Source organism: Thermobia domestica, chromosome 10 (genome assembly GCF_964235325.1).
Source record: "Thermobia domestica chromosome 10, izTheDome1.hap1.1, whole genome shotgun sequence".
In the NCBI taxonomy this organism is placed as follows: Eukaryota; Metazoa; Arthropoda; class Insecta; order Zygentoma; family Lepismatidae; genus Thermobia; species Thermobia domestica.
In genome coordinates this window covers 103,597,289-103,620,743 of record NC_137463.1, presented here as the reverse complement: position 1 = coordinate 103,620,743, position 23,455 = coordinate 103,597,289, and the positions used below count along the sequence as shown (strand labels likewise).

Here is a 23,455-nt window from a genome sequence, read left to right as displayed (position 1 = left end):
ATTTATTTATTTATTTCTCAATATGGCTAAATTTGGAGATTCCTTACTTACATATATTTCTGTGTTCTGTTTACAAATCAGAAACAATACATTCGCATTGACAACGACACAGAAATGAAATTGGTGATAAGTTAGAGGTTAGAGGTTAGAGGTTTAATCAAATCTATAAAAATTGAATTAATTACGACCCACATATATTTTGGTACAGAATATGAAATATTCACTGTTTCAACATTATACTAGAGCATTAATATAATCTCTACTGATCACCAGTATTACCACCTATCCACAATTAAATGTTGGTAGACAATGCAAAAAGATTGAATTTTTTCATAAATCTGCTACATTACATGTTGCGTACATATACACACATTAGGGTAAAGCGAAAAAAATCAAATTTTCGAGTACCGAATTCTGATAGGGCTCAGAAGTTGCTTATTCGCATGCTAAATCAATATAAAAATAACGAAAAAATTACACTTTGGATCTTCAGTTCCCGAAAACGGCCTAATTTTTTTTTAAATGATAAAGAAAAACAAAATTTATCTTTACGCAAGAAATAAACATATTATTTTTTTCTCATTTCTATAGCGTCTAAGTAGCCCTACCTTATTTTAGTTGTGTGAGGTCATGCTTGTTAATAATTTGTTAATGTGAGTGATTTTATACACTTTATTTTCATAATAGTTTTGCAGCCCTTTGCCCATTTCTCAACGTTTTCTTTTCCTTGAAATCGACCAAACTCACACGAGGAGGTAGCTGCAATTCGATTTTCACCCACGCCCTATCGAACCATCCTATCAATTAGGATGTGCTAAATTATGTTGATTTAATCAAGGACGTTCTTAAATTCAGATTTTTTTCTTTTAAAAAAAATCAAATTTCGATATTGTGAGTCTTGAGAACAAAGTTGCTCTAATGTAGCTGTTTCTAATGTAATATCTGTTTTCTTGTCCGAACACTTTTCCTGTAGACTTTGTAACAAGTTTGACACATCTTTCAACTTTCTGAGTATATAATGGAAAACTTAAAAAGTCAAACTCAGGAGCAGATTTGTCACGCATAAATGATAAGATAGTTTCTGTTGTTAAGCTTTCGAGCACTGGAGGAGGGCGACAGGTTGCATTTTCCATGATATACTCAGGAAGTTGAAAGATGTGTCAAACTTGTTACAAAGTCTACAGGAAAAGTGTTCGGACAAGAAAACAGAGATAGCTACATTAGAGCAACTTTGTTTTCAAGACTCAAAATATCGAAATTTGATTATTTTTTTAAATCTCAATTTAAGACAACGTCCTTGACTAAATCAACATAATTTAGCACATCCTAATTGATAAGATGGTTGGATAGGGCGTGGGTGAAAATCGAATTGCAGCTATCTCCTCGTGGTGAGTTCTGGTCGATTTCAAAGAAAAGAAAACGTTGAGAAATGGGCGAAGGGCTGCAAAACCATTATGAAAATAAAATGTATAAAATTATTCACATTAACAAATTATTAACAAACATGACCTCACACAACTAAAATAAGGTAGAGCTACTTAGACGCTATAGAAATGGAAATAAAGTAATTGTTTATTTCTTGGGTAAAGATATTTTTTTTTCTTCATTATGTTTTTAAAACTTTAGACCCTTTGCGCGAACTGAAGATCCAAATTGTAATTTTTTTTCGATATTTTCATATTGATTAGCATGCTAATAAGCAACTTTTGAGACCTATTAGAATTAGATACTCGAAAATTTTATTTTCTCATTCCACCCTAATATACATACAGGGCCCGCTGAAATTTGTCCTTAAGGCTACAGAAGGCAGATGATTAATAAAAGTGTACGATTATGAAAGAATTGGTGAATGAAAATGTGGGGGAAACGGGAGAACCCCAAGAAAACAGACGAACACTATGCTGTCCACCACAAGCTCACTTGCCTGGAGTTGAACCAGGTACCTTCTAGAGATGAGCGTTCTACCACTACTCTTCCTCTCCTGAAAAAAAAAAAAAAAAAACTCAAACTTGAAAGATATCGCATTATACCAAATGGACCAATAATTCAGTTAGCATGTGTTAAACCTGATTTATTTCGAATCTAAGGTACTGGAAAATTTCAAAAATTTGAGAATGAGTCTTGCCACGATATTTTTGATCCGGAAGATTTACACTGACAATGAGTAAAAAGAAAAATACACCCCATTCCATCTTTATCGGAACTGACACTGGTATATTTTAATAGCGTGTAAATATTCCTCTTCGCGCTAAATGATCACGTGACTAATCTATAGTGTAGCCACAAAACAGAAATAGAACAAGTATCACAGAGAGTAAAACATTAATTCCTCACATTAATTAATTAAATGTTAAATGGATTTGAGATAGGCTTCGATTAAACGTTTCCTTTCTAACAGACTTCAAAAAAGTTTTCAGTCTGACCTGTATGTGTGTATGTATGTAGGTGGGTAGGCATGTTTGCGATTATATCGAGAATCGTTGGTTATATTTCAATGCGGTTTTCACTAATCAAATAAGTTATTTCCGACAAAGGTTCTTACGTATAAAATATTTGAAAAAATTAGTAATTAATCAGTTATTTTAAAACATTAATAATTCCTGCAACGCCTAAGAAAAACATATCCTAAAATATGCGGCAACCAGACAATCAACAAAGTAAAATGGGATGCATACAACCAAGGGGTTAAGAGCATTTTGATAGCCAGCTTTCTTCAAATTGTAACACTAGTGATTAGGGATGGACCAAATTTTACGGGATCCGGATTCCGGATTCTTTTTTTTTTCTTTCTTCGATTTTACACTCCGGATTCCGGAACTGGCCATCCCTATTGGTGATGGATGTTCAGGATATTGGCGATGTAATGACTGTTTACATACTGATCTTGCTCATTTTTTCTATATCATCATATACTTTTTCTGAGATTGGTTGCGCATTGCGAAGAGCGTCTTGGAGATCAAAATTTTAAGAACGAAACCGAATGAACCATCTTTAGACTGTTACTTTTGATAATATTTCTTGTGAGCTCCCTCGTAGCTAAGCGGTTATCGTACGCGCCTTTGGCGTGGGAGATCCAGGTTCGATTCCCGGTGGGTGCTCATGTGGTTCGGATCCCAAGTTAAGCTGTAAGTCCACATCTCATATAGCTTCGCTGCTCAAACGGACGCTAAACTAAAAATCAAATCAAATATGAAAGTTCATATTCAGATATAATAGACAAATGCTGACAATGGCACGTTTCTTTGCTTAGCGGACGAGACACACTAATTGAGATACGTAATACTGTTGTATACCCTGCCTTGTTTACAAAGAAAATCGCCATTTCATTCCTCGTATCACGCCACGTAAAATACAAATCCCATGTACTTTTCAAAAGTATGCAAATCAAGTAAAGCTTTTGTTGCCACTAACAGCTAGTATGTGTCTGTTGAACGCCTTCATGAATTATTCATCAACGAAAAATATATATACTGAAGGTAAGACGCTCCGATGAGTAGTTTATGCTAGGTTAAGCCCATCTTACGAAACGTTTACATCGGTTATGTTCACGAATTTCAGTGACAGAAGTATGTGAAAAAAACAAAAAATTATGTAATATATGCTAATAGTCACTTTCTTCATATTCGCAGTGCAATTTTACTTGTAATCTTCGAATATATATTACTATTTCCAAAATGGCTCCTATACTAGAAAGACCATGTTATACAACACTGTGCAGTTCATAGATGTTGCTGCACAGTCATCATCAACAACAACAACATATAATAATAATAATAATAATAATAATAATAATAATAATAATAATAATAATAATATAAAACTATTATAAATCCACTGCTGAATGAGTCTTTCCACCTTTTCTCCGTAACCAACTTGGGCAATTATTTCCTATCATACCTCGCTGCACTTTTTGAGATAAATAAAACATAATTCCTTGTTTTACGTCCCACGAAAATGCCCTTTAGGCTAAAGAAGACTGATGAATTAATGTGTGACTGTAAAATAATCGACGGAATGAGAATATGGAAGTAAATGGGGAAGTCCTATGAAACCCATGCACAGGATATTATCCACCACAAACCCGTAAGGTCGGGGATGGAACTATGGATCACTAGGCCCAGAGGTGTGTGCTCCACCATTGAGTCACCGTGCTCCCTTGGCAGTGTTTGATTTCGTCACTTTACGTAAGGACGTTTCCGATGTCACCTTCTCTCTTGGTATTTAGTCAATGTACAACCAATTGTACAGGATGTGATTATAAATGATTCGTCGATGTTATAACAATTATATAACGCTTACAATAGCGGATGATACATGAAAATATACCGAAACTGTCCAGGTTTCAGACATACTGTTAGAAATGTTCGATGTGGCTTATTTTCATAACACGACACTCATCTATACAGTAGTAAAGTTCGCTCCCACACGCGCTTTCGGATATTCCCTACTATGCTTGTGCGTCTGTGCTTTTCACCTTTACAGAAGCAGCTAGTGTCCTTAAACTGTCAATATTGTCTCAAAATGCTTTTTTTTTTTTTTTTTTTTTACCTGGCGGTCAATTACAAACTATCTAAGGAATGCATAATGGTAACCATGGGCGGCGATTAGAGGGACAAGAGGAGCAGTTGCCCCCTCACCTTTTTGAAGTGACTCCTTAATGTATATAGTTTCATTTGGAAATGTAAAGTTTTTCTATGGTTCATAGAAAAAATGGCCATACAATATTTGGTGTTGTGTGAGTACATATTGGTTATTTGTCTTCCCGTGGAGTTAAGATAGCTACTGAAATTGCATTTTAATTGCAATCTAAAGCAATTAATACTGCAATTGCTTATTTCTTTAAATGTCGTAGCATATGCTTGTAGTATTTACTCTCTCATTTTCTAAGAGTAATAACATACATTTAACGGCATCTGTGGAATTAAAAATATAAGTTGTTCATTAATCCCCAGTTTCAATATAACTTATACAAAACAAGACTCATTATTCATTACTGTGATTAATATTATCGTTTCTATTTATTTGTTTTGCAACTTTGTTATTAAATAATCTGATCACCCAATTTTTCAAACGAATTTTAAATGTTCATGAGCAAGGAATCAAATCTCTTGTTACACTTTCGTTCTTTAAGAGTACAAAGGGCTAGTACCTACTTGCGTTTCTCTTGTCAATTTACTTAATAAAATATGAAATACGATATACGGTATTTTAACTGAAAAAGATAGTATCCTATTAGTTATACAACCTTTCGTCGAATATCCAAATAATGTCTTGCCCCCCCCCCCACTTTTAACGTCCAATCGCCGCCACTGATGGTAACAACAGAAAAACACCTCTCATATTCCAAAACACAGAATGCTCTGTGTTGTATAGATGCCACATTGAAAATTATACTTGTGCTGCCATCTGTCGCCAAGATTACGAATATAAGAAATTAAATTTCCAAGTGTGTTCTTTCGTGTCATCACGACAAACGTATTGTGTTAATAGTTTCCTATACATAAATTATATATTTCACTCTAAAACGTCGCGAACCGTTTATAATTATTCTGTAATTTCTTGTTGCAATGCGGTTTCTATTCTGGCTAAAGAGTAATTTCTCCGTGTTTCTTTTGTGCTGTCAGATAGTCCACAAAGATCAGCAAACGTTATAGCATTGATTATTTTGTACTTATGTCCTTTGTGAGTAGCAAGATTATATAAGACGACACCCATTGACTACAAAGGAACACACCGAACAACTGTAACCTGTTCGAAAACAAAGGGTTATCAAGCCCGGGACTTCGTCACCAAAGCACGAGCTAGTCACTAGATCAGTGATGAGGGCACAAATATAGGAGGCAATTAATATAAGAATTCACTAAATAACATAATATTGAACACCAAAATGAATTAAGAGAATATGACTACCAAGGGCACGCCCACAGGGCGTCTACCAGGTCCAGACTCTCCAGAAACTTACTAACTCTACATACATTTGTACACTTTCTTAATAAAACTATACTTCTTTAACAGGGAAATGATTCATGTAGCATGGATATTTGATCTGATACTTCATGTTTACTCTTTCTCTTATTTAAAAAAAAAAAAAAAAAAAAAAAAAAAAATCTAGAAAATTTTTGTATAGGTGAAGGTATTTTTAATTACTTATCGTCTTTCCAAGTGCAAAATAATACCCGTTCAATATTGAACAGACGTAACGACTTTTAGTATTGGACCCCACTATAAAGCCTGTACCGTACTTTTTCCAACAAAAATTTCTGGGTGCGCGCCTGATGACTACAATCAGCCATATATGATAAACTAATTAATGATTAATACAAAATTACATGAATTAAAACAAGCAATATGAAAAGAAGAAAGTGCGGATACAAACTTACCTTCTTAGGCTTGTTTTCATATGGTTTCAAGTTCGATTCATAGAAAAAAAAAAAAAAAAAAAAAACTAACACTGGTTAATAAAAATTTTGACAAAGAAAAGAAATAGTGTCCCATACCAGGATGTTGATTACAAATTTGACAATGATAAATTATTGACTCATTTTCGAAAAAAAAAAAAAAAAAAAACTAAGTCCTAAATTACAATCAATACAATACAATTCAACATGATGCAGTGATATTACTAAGCATTCTTTCCGGTAAGTTAAGTTTTCGATTGTTCAGATCGCTTGGTGGAGTTCATCTTTATGTTCGTTACTAACTGCCCTGAGTTTCTAGTGGAAAAAATTTAGAGAGTGAAGGAAGCATGACCTCAGGAACATATTACAACCCATAAAATGGGAAGGCTGAAGAAACGAGGCTCTGGAAGCTTAAGTAATATGGAAGTAAACTTCTGAGGTCGACATCTTCAACACCATTCGAAGATTTAGTTTAAGAATCAAAGTGTGTGAGTGGGCTTCTGGTTGTTCTGAATAAGATTTTCTATCAGTTCAATGAAGTTTTCTGTCCTATTGTTTCAATTAAGTTCGTTGCACATCCCATGCTGTCTTCTTATTACTATACGCAATTGAGTCAAAGTACTCATCTTGGAAGAAAGTCCTGATCTGCGGTACGATGAACAGATTTTTGTTTTAATGTCACTCAACTATGGAAATTACTGGTCCTTTATGTATTTGAATGTAGGGTCCTCTTTGCCCATGGCTTTCACGGAAATCTCCATAATCCCTAATATAATGTGGATGTAATAGCAATATCACTATCGATCAACCAAAGAATGGTGCAATATATTCATCTTGCTTGGCACACGTGACTGTCCTAATGGCCAATCCTTTCTTACATAATATACAAATTTTGCCCTATTGCTTCATTTGCAAATAAAATGTGATTTATCCTAGCTGTAGTCCAAGCTCGCGATCTCCCCAGACATGCTACTTGTACAGATCACAGTTCACACCTTGAAGTGACGCCTAAAATTGTTCCTTTCATCCAAATTCCGTATGCAATCGGCAGCAATGGAAAAGTGTTGCCACCGTGACGGAGCATAGCTTCAAGGCTGAAGTACTTTATGAACATATTTCAATCTCCAGGATGATAATCGATATTCAGAACAGACATCTGACCATTATCATCATTGCATGCGCACCTCTGGTGCGTCAGGTCCCTAGTTCGATCCCAGCTCGCGCTAAGTGGGCTTCGTGGTGGACTACACCGCGTGCGTAAGTTTTTTCGGGATTCTTCCGTTTTCTTTCATATTTTCCATTTCACAATTTCATTCACTTCTCATCATCACCGTCTCCTTTAGCCTACACAGCATAACCATGGGACAGAACTGCAGGATTTCATTTTATTTCAGCATTGCACGTAATGAGACGATCCTCTACAGAAAAGTATTGCTCCAGAAGTTTTTGATGAGAACGAAACCTAAAGACTTTCATATCTGGTTCAGTGTTCGTTGCTGCACTCATACACAACTTTATACAGTGTGTGCTACATCCAGGGGTGTAGCCAGCAGGTTTGTGTAGGGGGGGCCGTCGTTTTTGAGGGGGGGCCAGCTACAATGTACAAAGCCAAAAAAAAAAGTGTTGCCGCTAGTGTTTTTGAGGCCCGAAAGAAAGGAAAATGTTGGTTTTCTTCTGGAAAACTAAATACACTATTTTAGCTTATTATTATTATTATTATTATTATTATTATTATTATTATTATTATTATTATCCATAAATTATATTCAAGATAGTTTTTATTATGCTTAATCAAGAATACTGCCCGGGACCAAACGCTATACTTTTGTGCATAACTATAAAGGTAACCAAGAAAGTTCTGTCCCTTTTCGTGGAAGTCTGTGTTCAATTGGACCTTACACCGTGAGTTGAATGCGAGTGGAGATAAGGCGAACGTTAGTTGTTGGTGTGGGTATATCCAACATACTACCTGGTTGTGGCAATTCAGACACACCGTGAACTTGCGTAAAGACAGAGGGAACATGGCACATCTGTAGCGGGACATAAGATATGTCAGGCCTTTGGTGAGGGTGTCGTGACGACGCGGACAGTGCAGCGATGGTTTAACAAGTTTAAGGACGACGACGAAACACCCGAAAACACCACGTGCCAGAAGACCAACACAGGTACAAAGAGGAACTGGGACTACAGTTCAGTGTGTGGAGAAACCGTTCGGCAGCACATCCATCAACTTGTGAAGCATTACAAGATGGATCAATGGGTCTCACATATTTTGACTCCGGGTCAGAAGGCAACGCGGCAGTCGCCTGTGTTTATTTACTTTTTCGGAGCCATTTCTGGACAGGGCGTTGAAATGTGATAAAAAGTGTGTTCTATACGAAGCTCCACGGTGCCGTCATCATTGGTTAGCATCCCATGAACCGATTTCAAAACAGCCAAAACCAGTACTGTACCAGAAGAAGGTCCTGCTGTGTCTTTGGTGCATCGTGCATCGGGAACTGCTACCAGCTGGTCAGAGTATCAATGCAACTGTGTAGTGTCAGCAGCTCTGTTGTGCTCAACAAAAACTCAAAACTCTGGAGCCATCACTTCTGAATTGCAAATGGGTCCTCGTTTACGGGACAACGCTAAGTCCCACGTGGCTAAGATGACTCAGGACTCCATTTTCCGCCTTGGATGGGAAACAATATTGCAACCACTATATTCCCCGGGTATTGCACCGTCCGATTATCACCTGTTCCATTCTTTGGACAATCACCTTAGAGGACGCCAGTTCACATCCCTAGTAAAAGTCCAAAATGCACCTGATACCTTCTTAGTTTCACGGCCCACCAAGTTCTACCGCGATGGATTCCATGGCCTTCCAGAACGTTTTCAGAAGGTCGTCGATGCTGATGGGGACTATTTTTGATCTTCCAGGTTAGGTGACATATCAATGTTCGAAGGTGGTGGGTGAAAAAGCAACAAAACTTTTCTTAGTTACCTTTATATTTAAATTTAAGACCTTGTATACAGAACCTATCTACACAAGATTGATTTTCTTTGAAATTTCACTTAATTTATTTACGGTTTCCTGACAAAAATATTTATTATTCGTGACTAAAAAAACATAATTATTTTATTACACTGAGTAGAAATAAAAGAGAGAGCAAATGAAATCCAAATTGAATAAAAGCATTGTTTCTCACCAAATTTTCCATCCTCTATGTCTTTTAAAACACTTGTTAAAGCATATAAAAATATACTGTATTACAAATCAGTTTAATACCTTTGTTTTATGGCTGTATTTGTAGTACCTTGTTAAAACGTTTGTCTTCAAACTGCTAAATATAAATTGCAGTAAATTGTGTAATCTGCTGTCACAAAAAAAAAAAAAAAAAAAATCCTATTTTTCGATCGGTATAAGGAAGAGATACTATACTATTTTTCGATCGGTATGGAAAAACAATATTTCTCCATACTATTTTACCATAAATTATTAATTGTCAATAAACTTTGTTACTTTTAAATGAATGAAGCGAGATAATTTTACTATGATGTTTTAAAAGCTGGTCATTTGGAGGGGCCAGGAAACCATTTGGGGGGGCCCGGCCCCGATGGGCCCCCCCTTGGCTACACCCCTGGCTACATCAGTGGCTGTCACTAGTGCCACTGTTAGGGATGCACACGACACAAGAGTTAAGCCATTTTAGTCTCGAAAATGAGTTATGAAAGTGATATATATAGAGAAGAGCACTACCGGAAGAGCTCTGTCTGCTCTCGAATCTCATCACAAAAATTCTATTTCATCTCGTCTCGTGCGCAACCCTAGCCACTAGGTGGGTATTGCTTCGGATAGAAATCGGAGTAGTGGTTTGGTCAGATTCCATTTTAAATTGTTGAGCCCGACCCTGCTGAAAAGTTGCGTTAAACTCCAATAAACTAATGTGTATGGTGAACGTCGCTATAAGGCGACGGAAGATTTGGATATCCAAGTGAAGTCTACGGTCAACATCTTCAAATACCAGTTGATGGCAAAGTTTAAAAATTAAAGTATATTAATACGTTAGGTTCATAAGAAAGGATACATAATAGAAATAGGTCAAAGCGGCAACTGGTACTCCTAATATGAAAGCTATTTTATCCTGCTACACTAAAAAAACAAAAAAATCTGACATATTTATGCTTGTTCTCTGATTTCTTCAACTTCACAAACGAGGGGAATGTGATATAATCAACAGGGACGTCCTTTGGGGAAGCAACGGGTCAAGTGACCAAAAGGGTAGTTTGAGGTGTATTGACATATATATTAATCAAGAGTATAGTAATACACTAAGGAAACACATGGAACTATTTATATTGGTAGAGAACCTTGTCCTCCCCTCCAAACACACCTGTAATGATACTGACCAAATACTAAATCTTTTCTCTCCTTTTCACCTATCTGTAGTTTATATTATGAACGATTAGTTACTCCGTTAAGTGTGCAAATTATAATATATACGAGTTGGTATCAAAAAGTATCGAGACTAATCCTATAACACGTCAATAGGTGACAGAGCACGACTGAACGCACAGGCACAGGGAGCATCGACCTTCATAAGTCAGTGTGCCAAGAGACGTCGTTCTGTGTAATCGGGAGCTATGTATGTAGCTGATGCTACTCTGACCACATGCAATACCACTGCTACGATTTCATCATGGACAGCAAGTTAGAACAATGGGCGAACGTGAAATTCTGTGTGAAACCGGGCAAATCCGCCACAGAGACGCTCTATATGATTTGACAAGTGCATGGCGGTGCTGCAATGAGTCGTTCATGATGTTTTGAGTGGCACGCGTACTTTAAGAGCGGAAGAATATCACTGGAAGGCTAAGAAGATATCAGGACTACCTTCAAGGAGCATAACACCCAAAAATGTTGAAACCATTCGGCAACTTATGAATGAGGATCATCGGAGAACAATCCACAACATTGCTGCCATTGTTAGTGTGCCATACGGAACAGTGCAGGCAATCCTCACGTGTGAATTTTACATGCGTTACTTTGCTGCCAAGTTCATCCACAGGATGCTGACCCAGGAGCAGAAGGAACACCGTGTCGAAGTCTGTCAAGAACTCCGGCAGAGTGCCATGGATAACCCATCATTCATGTCGAGGATCATTACCGATGACGAAACTTGGGTGTACGGGTACGATCCTGAGACAAAGCAACGGTCTTCACAGTGGAAAAGCCTATAATCTCCACGACCGAAAAAAAGCGAGGCAGGTCGGCCGCTAGACCAAGTGCATACTCAGTCCTTTTCGACATTCGCGACACTGCATCACAATTTCGTTCCCAGGGACCAGACCATCAATAGCGAGTTCTACTGCCAGATTTTAAGGCGTCTGAGAGAAAACGTTCGGAAAACGACGCATTGCAGTATCTCCGTACATTTGCTGAATCATATCAAGGGTCTCGGTAGTGGATTTGTCCACTTTCACATAGAATTTCACGTTCGGTCGTTGTTCTAACTTGTTGTCCATGATGAAATCGCAGACATGGTAATGCATGTGGTCAGAATAGCACTAGATCCACAGTTTCCGATATACACACAATATCTCTTGCTACACTGACTTACGAAGATCTGTGCTCCCTTTGCCTATAGCCTTGTGTTCCATCTGTTGGCGTTATAAAGAATTAGTCTCGAAACTTACTGATACCAACTCGTATATATACGAAACACGATTTGCACACTGAACAAAGTAGGAAAGTTAGCAAAACTGCTGATAGAATGTGTTATCTATATATATAAAAGAGAACGCACAAATCCTTTGTGAACTCATCACGCTAATACGGCTGAACCAATTTCTTTCATTTTTGGGGGGTTATTAGGATTTGGACCCTAGATGGTTTTTATAATATCACTTTAATTTTTAATTACCAGTGTCTTGAGATAATTGACCATTCAAGTGTCCATACGTACAAATCCTTTGTTATTAGTTCATCATAGGTAAAAATAAACGTATTTATATGCAACCCGCATGACCATGTGACTCGGCGGGTTAACATAAATGACAGGCGCTATAATTTTCTAAGTAACAAAGTTTATTGCGTTCCGGGGTGACCGCAGCGAAGCGGGGTGAACGCTGCTAGTCTTATATATAAAAGAGAACGTACAAATCCTTTGTTCCCTCATCACGCTAATACGGCTGAACCAATTTCTTTCATTTTTGGGGGGTTATTAGGATTTGGACCCTAGATGGTTTTTATCATATCACTTTAATTTTTAATTACCAGTGTCTTGAGATAATTGACCATTCAAGTGTCCATAACGTACAAATCCTTTGTTAGTTCATCATAGGTAAAAATAAACGTATTTATATGCAACCCGCATGACCGTGTCACTCGGCGGGTTAACATAAATGACAGGCGATATAATGTTAACATTTACTGCAATCTACTATGGTTTTTATCATATCACTTGAAAGCGAAAAAGTAAAAATTATCTAAGTAACAACGTTTATTGCGTTCCGGGGTGACCGCAGCGAAGCGGGGCGGGTTAACATAAATGACAGGCGATATAATGTTAACATTTACTGCAATCTTCTATGGTTTTTATCATATCACTTGAAAGCGAAAAAGTAAAAATTATCTAAGTAACAAAGTTTATTGCGTTCCGGGGTGACCGCAGCGAAGCGGGGTGAACGCTGCTAGTAATAAATATATGAGAAATGACACGTTACAAATTGCAAACGTTTGGTGTCAGTGCGATAATTAACAACTAAATGTTCTACCACAATGATCAACAATGAATAATAAAAGTAAACTAATGTTACTTACTTTCTTTTTGTTGAATTAAATATTCGTATATTTTTTTAAATATATAATTCTACTTCGTTTCTGTTATTCTTGAGAAGGTCTTTAATATACAAATGCGAATAGAGCTTGTGTTTTTCTGTAAAATGTTCGGAAAAATTGCCTTCTTAAATGCTTCATACGAGTTGAAACAACTGTACAGAACAATAATTTTTAAATCTTTACTACATACACTTCAGAATCTGGTTACTGAAATTACTTAATTTACTGATAAAACGGTCTTTACAAGTGCTGGCATATCACTAAGAGAATTACCCTTCCATGAATGCAATTTCATTTTGAAGGTAAACAATGCAATAAAACATCAATAGGCGTTTCATGTCTCTTGCACCTTCCTCATTTCTTACGCCTAATAGCAATAATAAAATTAATTTTCGCTGGAGCCACCATTAACTCATCTATTCCAAATGTTTCTCCAAAATCATTACGATGATATAACATCAATTCTATATTCACAGAGTACTGCATTGTTTACCATTTTCTGCCTTTTCAATGGCGCCAGGCAAACGCTAATTTGTGGAAAATTAAAGAAATTCACAGGTGAACAAGAAAGGTAAATTACAAATAATAAAATTAATCTATCGTGGGAGTTTGCTATGGGAATACACATTCACAAGATTCCGGAAAATACAAGAAAAATCTTTCTGTTATAATTCCTTAATTGGAAGTTTCATAATAATAACAGAATACAGAAAAGGACCGTTAATATTATAAGAACCACGGTAAATTTTTATGGGTAAAAGAATCACTTAAAATATTATAAGTGGGTGGCGGAAGGGCAGCTCGAATAACAAAAATACCAATCAACTGGAGTTATATAATTAATCAGTTTTTGCCTCACCCATACCACTAAAAGTAGGTTATTTATACGAAAACACAGTCTTATTCATATTTCCTGAATTCTTAGGCTATATTTTATAAATATTTGTTATGTACTGTAATGCAAGGTTATTATTATTATTATTATTATTATTATTATTATTATTATTATTATTATTATTATTATTATTATTATAGAGAATGGAAATCCAAGAATAAAAATATTGTACACATTTTAACACAAATTTTATAATGTCTAACTTAACTGTAGGAAATATAAAATGATGTATACTGTGCAGTTTTAAAATAAATAAAACTTTAATGTAGAACGTAGGCCTAATTATAAAGAAAAACGATTTAAACTTATCTGACTGTTAATTCACGAACGATTACACAAATATGGGCAGACAAGTCTAAAATTTTAAAAAAAAAAGTTAAAACTAATCATCATCATCATCATCATCATCATCATCATCATCATCATCATAGGTATCTGCCATTATTGGCAGGTCATTTGCGCAGCTGAGAAGCTTCCATGCTCCTCGGTCTTTGGCTAATCTCTTCGTCTTCACGCATGATCCTTCTGGTTTTATATCATTCATTAATTGTAGTCTCCTTTGCCCTTCCCTCTCCTTCCCGCCACCATACCCTCTAGGACACAATTTCTTCTTAGGCAGTGTTCCACCCAGTTTCTCTTTCTCTTCTCAATAATACCTATAAGTGATCATTTCTCCCCCACCATTTCTAACACCCTCTCATTCGTATTCCGCTCGACCCAACTAATTCTTTCCATTCTTCTGAACACCCACATTTCGAAGGCTTCCAGTCGTTTTTCATAACTTTTACGTAACGTCCATGTTTCCGCCCCATACAGTACAACACTCCACACGAAGTATTTTATAACTTTTTCTCATCTCTTTATTCAAGGCCCCACAAAACAAACTTTTCTTTCTCCTAAAGGCTTCTTTCGCCATTCCTATTCTTGCTTTTATTTTACGCTCGCACTTTAAGTCATTACTAAGAATACTACGCAAATATCGAAAACTATTCACTTGTTCTATTTTATCCTCTCCCACTTTTATATTTGACACAGACCGCTTCGTTCCAATCACCATGGTTTTTGTCTTTCTAACATTTATTTTCATCCCGTATTCTTCAAGCCCTTCCTCAAGTTTTCGTACATATGATCTCTTTTAGCTGTCAGCAAACTAGGGAAAAATAAAGCGGTTGTTTCCTATTGCCTTCCACCCCGCAGTATCCCAGCCGTTAAAGTCACACTGACCACGCCTGGGACCAACGTCCAAGTTGCCGTACCAACCACTATGATTTCCGCCAACTTGGTTTGCTGCCTTCTCCCAGAATTACAATATTAAAACTAATAGTTATTTTTTTAAAAGTCTTTGATAGATGATTGTTTATCCTTGGCAAAGTCGCATGTTTCTAAAGGTGTTAAAAATCAAGTAGATCGTTTCAAAAATTATAATTCGTTATACTACGGGTTTTTTTTTAATAAAAAAAAAGTAGGTCGGATAGTCGCGAGTCGGATATCCGAGGGCCTACTGTAATGGAAAAATAAAATACACTATTAAAATTTGCACTTCACAACTGTCTAATACTTAGAAAATCCTATTGAACAAAATGGTCACTAAAATACTGCATCATGCGACCAACTATGTCAACTTCATTTCATACTGTTTTCTGAGTTCAAGAACGATATTAAACCCAATGTTTATATTACTTTAAAAAAAAAAAAAACTAAAAACATGAATCCACAGAGTGCTCGCCTTACATTAAATTCGGCAATATTCTTAGATTTTAACGAGAAAAAAAAAGTTCAAAAAAGACATATACCATTTGATAAATGTTATTGAGCTGAATAGCTGAGTGCTGTTGATATATGATTTCCCATAACTCCCTCCAAAGAGAAGGGACAGTTGCTGCGGCCGAGATCTTTCAATTGTTGGATGCGGAAGAATTGCCACAATTAATTATTTCACGGACTTCGCTGGGCTTTGTTTTGTTAACCATTCTAAGTAGCCTACGATCTCCACTCGTCAAGACCAAACGACTGAGTGACGAATTTGCAACACATCTAAGATCATTCATTTGTTTTCCCTGAGCAAAGAAGGGTTCTCTCCGTAAAAGGCTTGCGGAGGTGGGGCCGAAGTATAGTTCGCATATTTCCGAGGGCACAGGTGAAATAGACAGGCTCTAGTGCCGGATGACTCGTCCTGTACATGAGTATAACGGGACTTTTGGATCACCCTGTACAACATTATATGATTAACATGTTATCCTTTAAGCTTCTTAAGGTCGTTTATAAAATAAATTACACTTTAACAAAACTAAAAAAAAAAAAAAAAAAATACCAGAGAGAAAATTAGCTTTGGATTTCTTTCCCCGTAAAATTAAATATAATAAATCTAGCTCATGGGACTCATTCGAACACGCTGTTGAGAAGTTAGTATTTCACCCTGTCTGTGTATTCTACCACACAACAAGCTAAACACCAACTCTGTTTGTAAGAGCGAAAAATAAATTCTTCAGCAATGTTTTACAATTAGTGACACAGGAAACAAGTGCCAGCTAACATTACAGGTTTAACATTGTTCATCCGCCTAATTTGCATAGCATCCAATTATCGAAAATTCATGAGCGCCATACCGCTTGCTAATTGGGCAACAGCTGTACACTTTATCATCGTTACAGACTGTTCCAACTTGATCAGAATTCCCAATAGATATATTTTTTTTCTTTCTTTCTGCAAAAGAAAACAAAACAAAATGTTTGACCTTAAACTCTATGACAAATCAGTTTTCTGCGTAGTTCATGGCTGTCAGCCAACTACTTACCCATCTGTATCTTTAGGAAACAGAAAACGTTTGCAATTTAAATTACACCCTCAGTCACACAACAGTAATAAATTATTGCTTCTCTTCCGCAAGATTCATTGTAGCTCTTCCTTCAACTGTAACCAGCACGTCATCCTGTATGTATGTATTCCTACATAGCAGACGATTTGTCTATGCTAGTACTTTCAACCTTTTCTTTATTGTGACACATTTTTTTTACGACACGCATTTACTGTTTTTTCTCTCCACATATCAAACATTTCGGTGTAGAACACGTCTATTTGGGAAATCAGTGAAACCTGGTTAATCACCTACGTCCACGTGGTTGACAACACTTGTCTTTCTCTTTTTTTCGGCTGGTACGGAATTACCATCCACCGCTACCACAGTTTCCTTAAAACCAAAGTGTTAATGGTGTTAGTGGCATATCTAATGCTTAATCAGTGATGATTTCAGGAGGTGTCCCGGAAGAAAAATTCCCATCCACTTGAAGCTACGAAACTCTCTGGGCATATCTGACCGTACTCAATGTGGAATATCAGCATTTTGCAATACTACTTTCACTTCCCGCGTTGAAATTCCCCTTCCCGAGGAAATGTTCTGAAATAAGCGCTGCTTCTAACATTCACGAATTGTTACCGTACGCATCTTTCAAATAGTCCTACAAAAATAAATCAAATAGAGAGAGGTCAAAGGATTGAGGGGCAATAAATCCTTCCCTCATTATGATTTGTGTACCGTAGATTCTGATTTACATTTTTTTTTTTTTTTCGATAAATGACGGAATGATTCCCCAAGGTAAATGTCCGTAAAATTTCGCAAATCTGTCGAAGTTAGGTGCCACGTACAAAATGCTGCAAGTGGCATTCGGTAATACATCAATGAGTTTCGCAGAGACCTTTCAGTTGTATGCACGTTTCCAAGCTTAGAGAATGTCTGTGGAAGATGATCCCTGCGCTAGTCCCTCGTCGGTGAGTTGGAACGAGGAGAAAATTACAACCAAGTAAATGTCTTTGTGAGATCCGTTACACTGATAACCGTGAAACTGCAAGAGTTAAAAATTTCCATTGGCTGCAAAGTTTATCAAATCATATAGAAAACCAAGGATGTGGTGCGTATTGGTGAAATTCGTACTGAGGATTTTCATATAGGACTACGACACTCATATCACTATCAGCACGGAACTTAGGAAAACCAGCTACCAATGACCTATATTTCCGGCCAGTATTATTACACACAGGATGAATCATAGGTTTACTGGTACGGTAAGCCGAGGTAATGTCATTCCATTGGAAGTCACCTGGATCCACGAGACCCAAAATGGGACCAGACAAGCCCAATCTAGGGTGAAAGTACTACTTTCTTTTCTTTTCGGGATCGTACATCACAAATTTCTTGTATGTGACCAAACTGTCAATAAGAAGGTCTAGACAGCTTTGTTATAACGGTTACGGCATTCCGTTTGTCGTAAAGGCCGAACAAGTGAGCATTTGGATAGTAACACTTACTCCATGACAATGTCTCGTATTACACTTTAGGAATGGTGTTCGACTCTTACCTAAATACAACACCCCGTCGGACACTATTGCTCCTACTCGCCAGACCTAGCTTTGTTTATTGATCCCTATACTGAAATATGCATTAAAAGGGAAATTATTTGACACTATTCAAGACGTCCAGGATAGCACGATAAGGGAACTGTGACGCATTCAACCAGTGTCGGACTGGCCAAGTTAAGTGCTCTTGGCGCGGGTCCTTAAAGGCCCTCATATTATATCCAAAACGTAAGTGACAAAATCATATTTTCTGTATTGAATAAATATTTTTTTATAGTATCAGTCGGCTCGCATGTGTATAAAAACAAATAATATTACGGATTTTATAAGACTATTTGTTTAAAGAATATGCAATCAGGCATCTTGGTTTCAAAACTAGATATATTACCAAGATCTTTACAAGAAATAGTGATTATATCCAAAATACTGCCTCTTGGTATAACTATTGCCGTATTAATAAACCAAATCCAAGCCTAGAAAATAAAAAGTCCACAATAAATTAAAATTATCTACAGATAGGAGCAATAAATAGAAATCTTAAAGGTATTGCAGTATTCGCTTTCAACTTCATTTACGTCTGGCATGAAAAATAGTTCCAAATGTCGAACACAAAATAATACTTCTCTACACGAAAAACCTAAATTACCATCCAGCTAACTTGTTTTGCCGTACGTAATTATTTCTTGGTACGCAAATCACTCTCGGAAAAATGACTTCGCTGGAAGAAAGAATTCCCTAGGATAAGCAACTCTCTACTCCCTTAACAGGAAGGTAAGAATACACAAATCTTCCGAAGAGGCTTTAGAAATGTTAGTTTTTGTACTTCTATACTGTGAACACACATGCAAAGAAGAAAAATATGAAGATAAAATCATTTATCGTTGCTGATCACATAACTTATATTAATATAATACAATTTCAACACTTTGTTAAATATTGAAACATAAAATTATAGCAATGCAACAATTAAAATTTAAAACAGTAATTTTTCTACCAATGACCGCAGGATATGAGTAATAATTACAATCCTAAAGGTTCAAGAAATTTTAAACTAAAATCGTGAAACACTTGGCTTGCCTGGTCTCTTTACAGATATTTTCCGTTCCTGGATTCAATACATTCTTCGGAACATTGTCAAAGTGGGTGTCAGCCTCCTAGGATGTCTGTCCTTCTGTCTTATTGTGGGTTATAGAAGAAAAATCTCGTCCAGTTTTTTACCAGGAAATGATGTTCCTAAGATCGATGACACATTCCCGCACTGGATGGCAATGCTGATATGTTGGAAAAGGAAGCAGTAGCTCCGGGGTCACCAGTTTTGATCGCTATTCGATGACCAACTTCATTAATGAAATTAGATTCTTCGAGACCCCAAGACAAAATTATCTTACGTTGAGATATTCACAATGGTTCACTGTAAATTTTAAGCGTCGAACTATTGATACCAAAGATGACTTCTTGGTAATTACTAGACAGGTAAAGTCTTGTAAGATGTTTCAGTATGCTACCATGTTCGCACAGAAGTCAGATGAGATTAATTTCGTAGCATATTTTTCAATTGGGTACAGACCAAGGTACTACGGGCAATCGGTTGAAGCTCTATGAATGCATGTTTGAATTTCAATATATATATCAAATAGCAGACATAGTAGGTACATTTATGATATGTCACGAAATATCCACATTTTCAGTGCCACACGATCCCATTCTCCTCGTTCTTGCTGTATTTTGACACATTTAAAAAGAAAACCGCATGAATGTTTCAAATTTAATTAATATTTACATCGGTGTTAAGAACATTTGTAAATATTTTACTATATTGTGGTATAGGTGAATGTTATTGATCTCTTAGTATAATCTATGCCAGATTTGTTTTAAAATACGTACCATTAGTAGCTAAGTTAGCACGCAGTTCATTCTGCTGAAGTAATTTTATTATTTCCCTATTGACAAATGAGAGTATTATTTTATAGTTTTATACATCAAACATCAGATATTTCTCATGAGAAAAGAATATGTTAGTTATAAATATATCGATAATGTGATGCAAATACACAGACAGAGTGTTCACAATGTCTCGTTCCGTGAACTCAGAATTGTCATAACTTGAAAATGAAATGTGTGAACATCAATGCGGATTGCATACACACACAAACACACACAAATACAAAAAAAGTTATTATTTCGCAAATTTTTCTGAGGAAGTGGCATACGCTACGTAAGTAAGGACACACATGAGAAGGATAAGAATGGTGTTGGATGTAAAAATAAAATTGATGAAAACTCTTTATTTGCTCAAAAACATTTATTCATAAGAATAACAAGGACTCAAAAGACCCTTTCAGGATAATATAGACATATATTTATGTATTTATAGTCACCGTATGGCCTGCTATGAGATAAATCCTAGGAAATATCTTAGCGATTTTTCCTAAAATCAAAATCTCAACGTGTATGGCATCAGATCGCATGTCATTTCAGATGTTCTGAACAATCCTATGAGATTTTTCTTGTTTAGAGCACGCTCTATTTCGGAAAGAAAATTCGTAAGATTTCAATTTTAAGCGTCAACAGGTGAGAAGAAGTGAAAGAAAAAAAAAAATACTCGACAAAATAACGAGAGTTCCAGGGACGGATGAGGTGTATTTTGCTAATTTAACTTCTGATTTTTATGCTTTTTTGTGCAATTTAACAATATAGCGTCTAGTATCAATATCAGTAGGATGTGCAGTGTAATTAACATAGGACACTATTCCCGTGGAAAAATCTTCACGTGTATGGCACAAAAGGGCAGGATTTTCTATGAAATATGTCGTAACATTTTTCCTAAGATATTTCCTAGGATTTATCTCATAGTGTATAGCAGGTCTAAGTGTTTGGCGTCAACTACGTAAATGTGAATCACAACCTACGTTGTAAGAAGCCAAGATGGACAACAAATGCATCAACAATGTTGTTTGTAAAGCTGTAAAGTTTTTAACATCATTACGAATACTAAAGGTTCTATCTATTTCGACTGACGTCTACGGAATGCAAAATGGTTCCGAATTTGAAAGAGAATGATGTCCAGTATTAAGTATTCATACTTAACGAGGCTTCATAAGACATGAATTTAGTACTATTAGTTTATAAGTAATACATTCTAATGAATACTCACGTATAGTACCAATTTAAACAAAATCGTCAAGTAACCTGAAGACAGGATATACTTACCTAAAAAGAGAAAATGAGATAACAAATTAGACATATGATAGAGTACTGATCAACTCAATACTTAAACTACAGTAAGATAATTGATAATAAGTGATGATAGAGCATATATATATATATATATATATATATATATATATATATATATATATATATATATATATACAGGTGCGGATCCAAGGGGCGCTATAAGGGCTATAGCCCCCCTTCCTTGACGCTCAGATATACACTGGATAAAATAGGCTTCAATCCTGCTTTAAAGTGGATAAAGCGGCAAACTATGGTTTAGCCCCTCCCTTGATCATTCCTTGATCCGCCACTGTTAGAGACAGAGAGATGCTTATGAACTACATGATACAAAAGAAAGATCAGATACGGTTTTTTGCATACACTGCAGAACAATTTTTCGGTATTTCATATCACCGATATAGTAGGTGATATATATATATATATATATATATATATATATATATATATATATATATATATATATATATATATATATATATATATATATATATATATATAATCCATGCAAAGCATCGATTGGGTACTCTAATATATTTATAAGTGATGGTATATATACGTTTAATGGGTAGAATGTTTTAACTTGAAAAAGAACAGAAGACGAATTCATTTACTAGATATACACACAGAATAGCTTGGTTATTTCCAAACTTAAAGACAATGAAAAATATAAAAAATGAAGAAAGTGAGCCAGATCTACAAAATGCTATTAAATTAACTAATCACCAGGGTTAGGATTTTTACGGGCAGTTTTCATAGCAAAAAGGGATGGAAAAGACGCTGGACATAAGGCGAAAAAGGAGCATGAAAGATTATCTTTCCCTCAACTACTTTGATAACTACTCTTTCTTTCTCCAAAACTAGCAGTCTCCACAGAAAGGAAAGGAGAATGAAGCATTAATATTTAGCATTTAATTTGTTAAATGTATGTTTCTATTTTGAGATATATAAAACGTTTTTGTAGCTTCTAAATCTTCTTTATATAGGTCCACAGAAAACAGAGGGGAAAATTTGATATTAACTCTGAGTGGCAACCACAGATCTGGCAAATTCGACGACGTCCAAATTTTTCTGAAGAATTACCTCAAACACTTTGTTTGTTCGCAAAATCATCATAGAAAGAACAAACTGATCTTGTCAAAATTCTCGAACGGGAAAAAACACCCTCAATCCATGATCCCAGCGAGGATGAATGGAAAATTTGAGAAGATCAGGGCTGTGGTTTCTTTATGGATAACAATATGATTCTGGGCATTCAGAAAAATTTTCATCCGGGTAGAGATGAACTGATTCGCAATATTGTATTCGTTACTAATGGACTTTCAAAGCCTGTGATGAGAATGTGCCAAACGTGTTAAATGCTGTAACCATAGGAACAAAGGTTTTACTTGCTTAACTGCAAAAACCATAAACGGAGTGCCAGGTCCGTAACAATCAAGACACTTTTACGAACGTAACTTTACATTGGACTCACTTTAGTTTTCTCCAATTTATACATCTTTTAGTGTTCTTCAATTTATACATCTTGCGCAATATAAGCTTCATTTCCTCGCCTGTGAAGAGAAATATCATAACACTTAAAGCATATCTGTCTAATTATCTTTGTGGTTTCATCTAGTATGATTCTCACAGCAGAGTCAAACACCTTCCGCATAATTCTTTGTACAGTTTTGAGATTCAATATAGTTTTAACTAATTTCATCGGAACTGACATTCGGGTCCATTTTTCGAGAAATTACTTAAAACTTGGGTGATTTC

The 23,455-nt window shown here is 35.9% G+C and overlaps 1 protein-coding gene across 5 annotated transcripts in view; it reads right to left on the bottom strand.

The window, feature by feature from the left end:
* Window positions 1-23,455, bottom strand: part of LOC145662613 (uncharacterized) — a 450,934-nt gene that overhangs the window by 174,558 nt on the left and 252,921 nt on the right. The window lies entirely within an intron of this gene.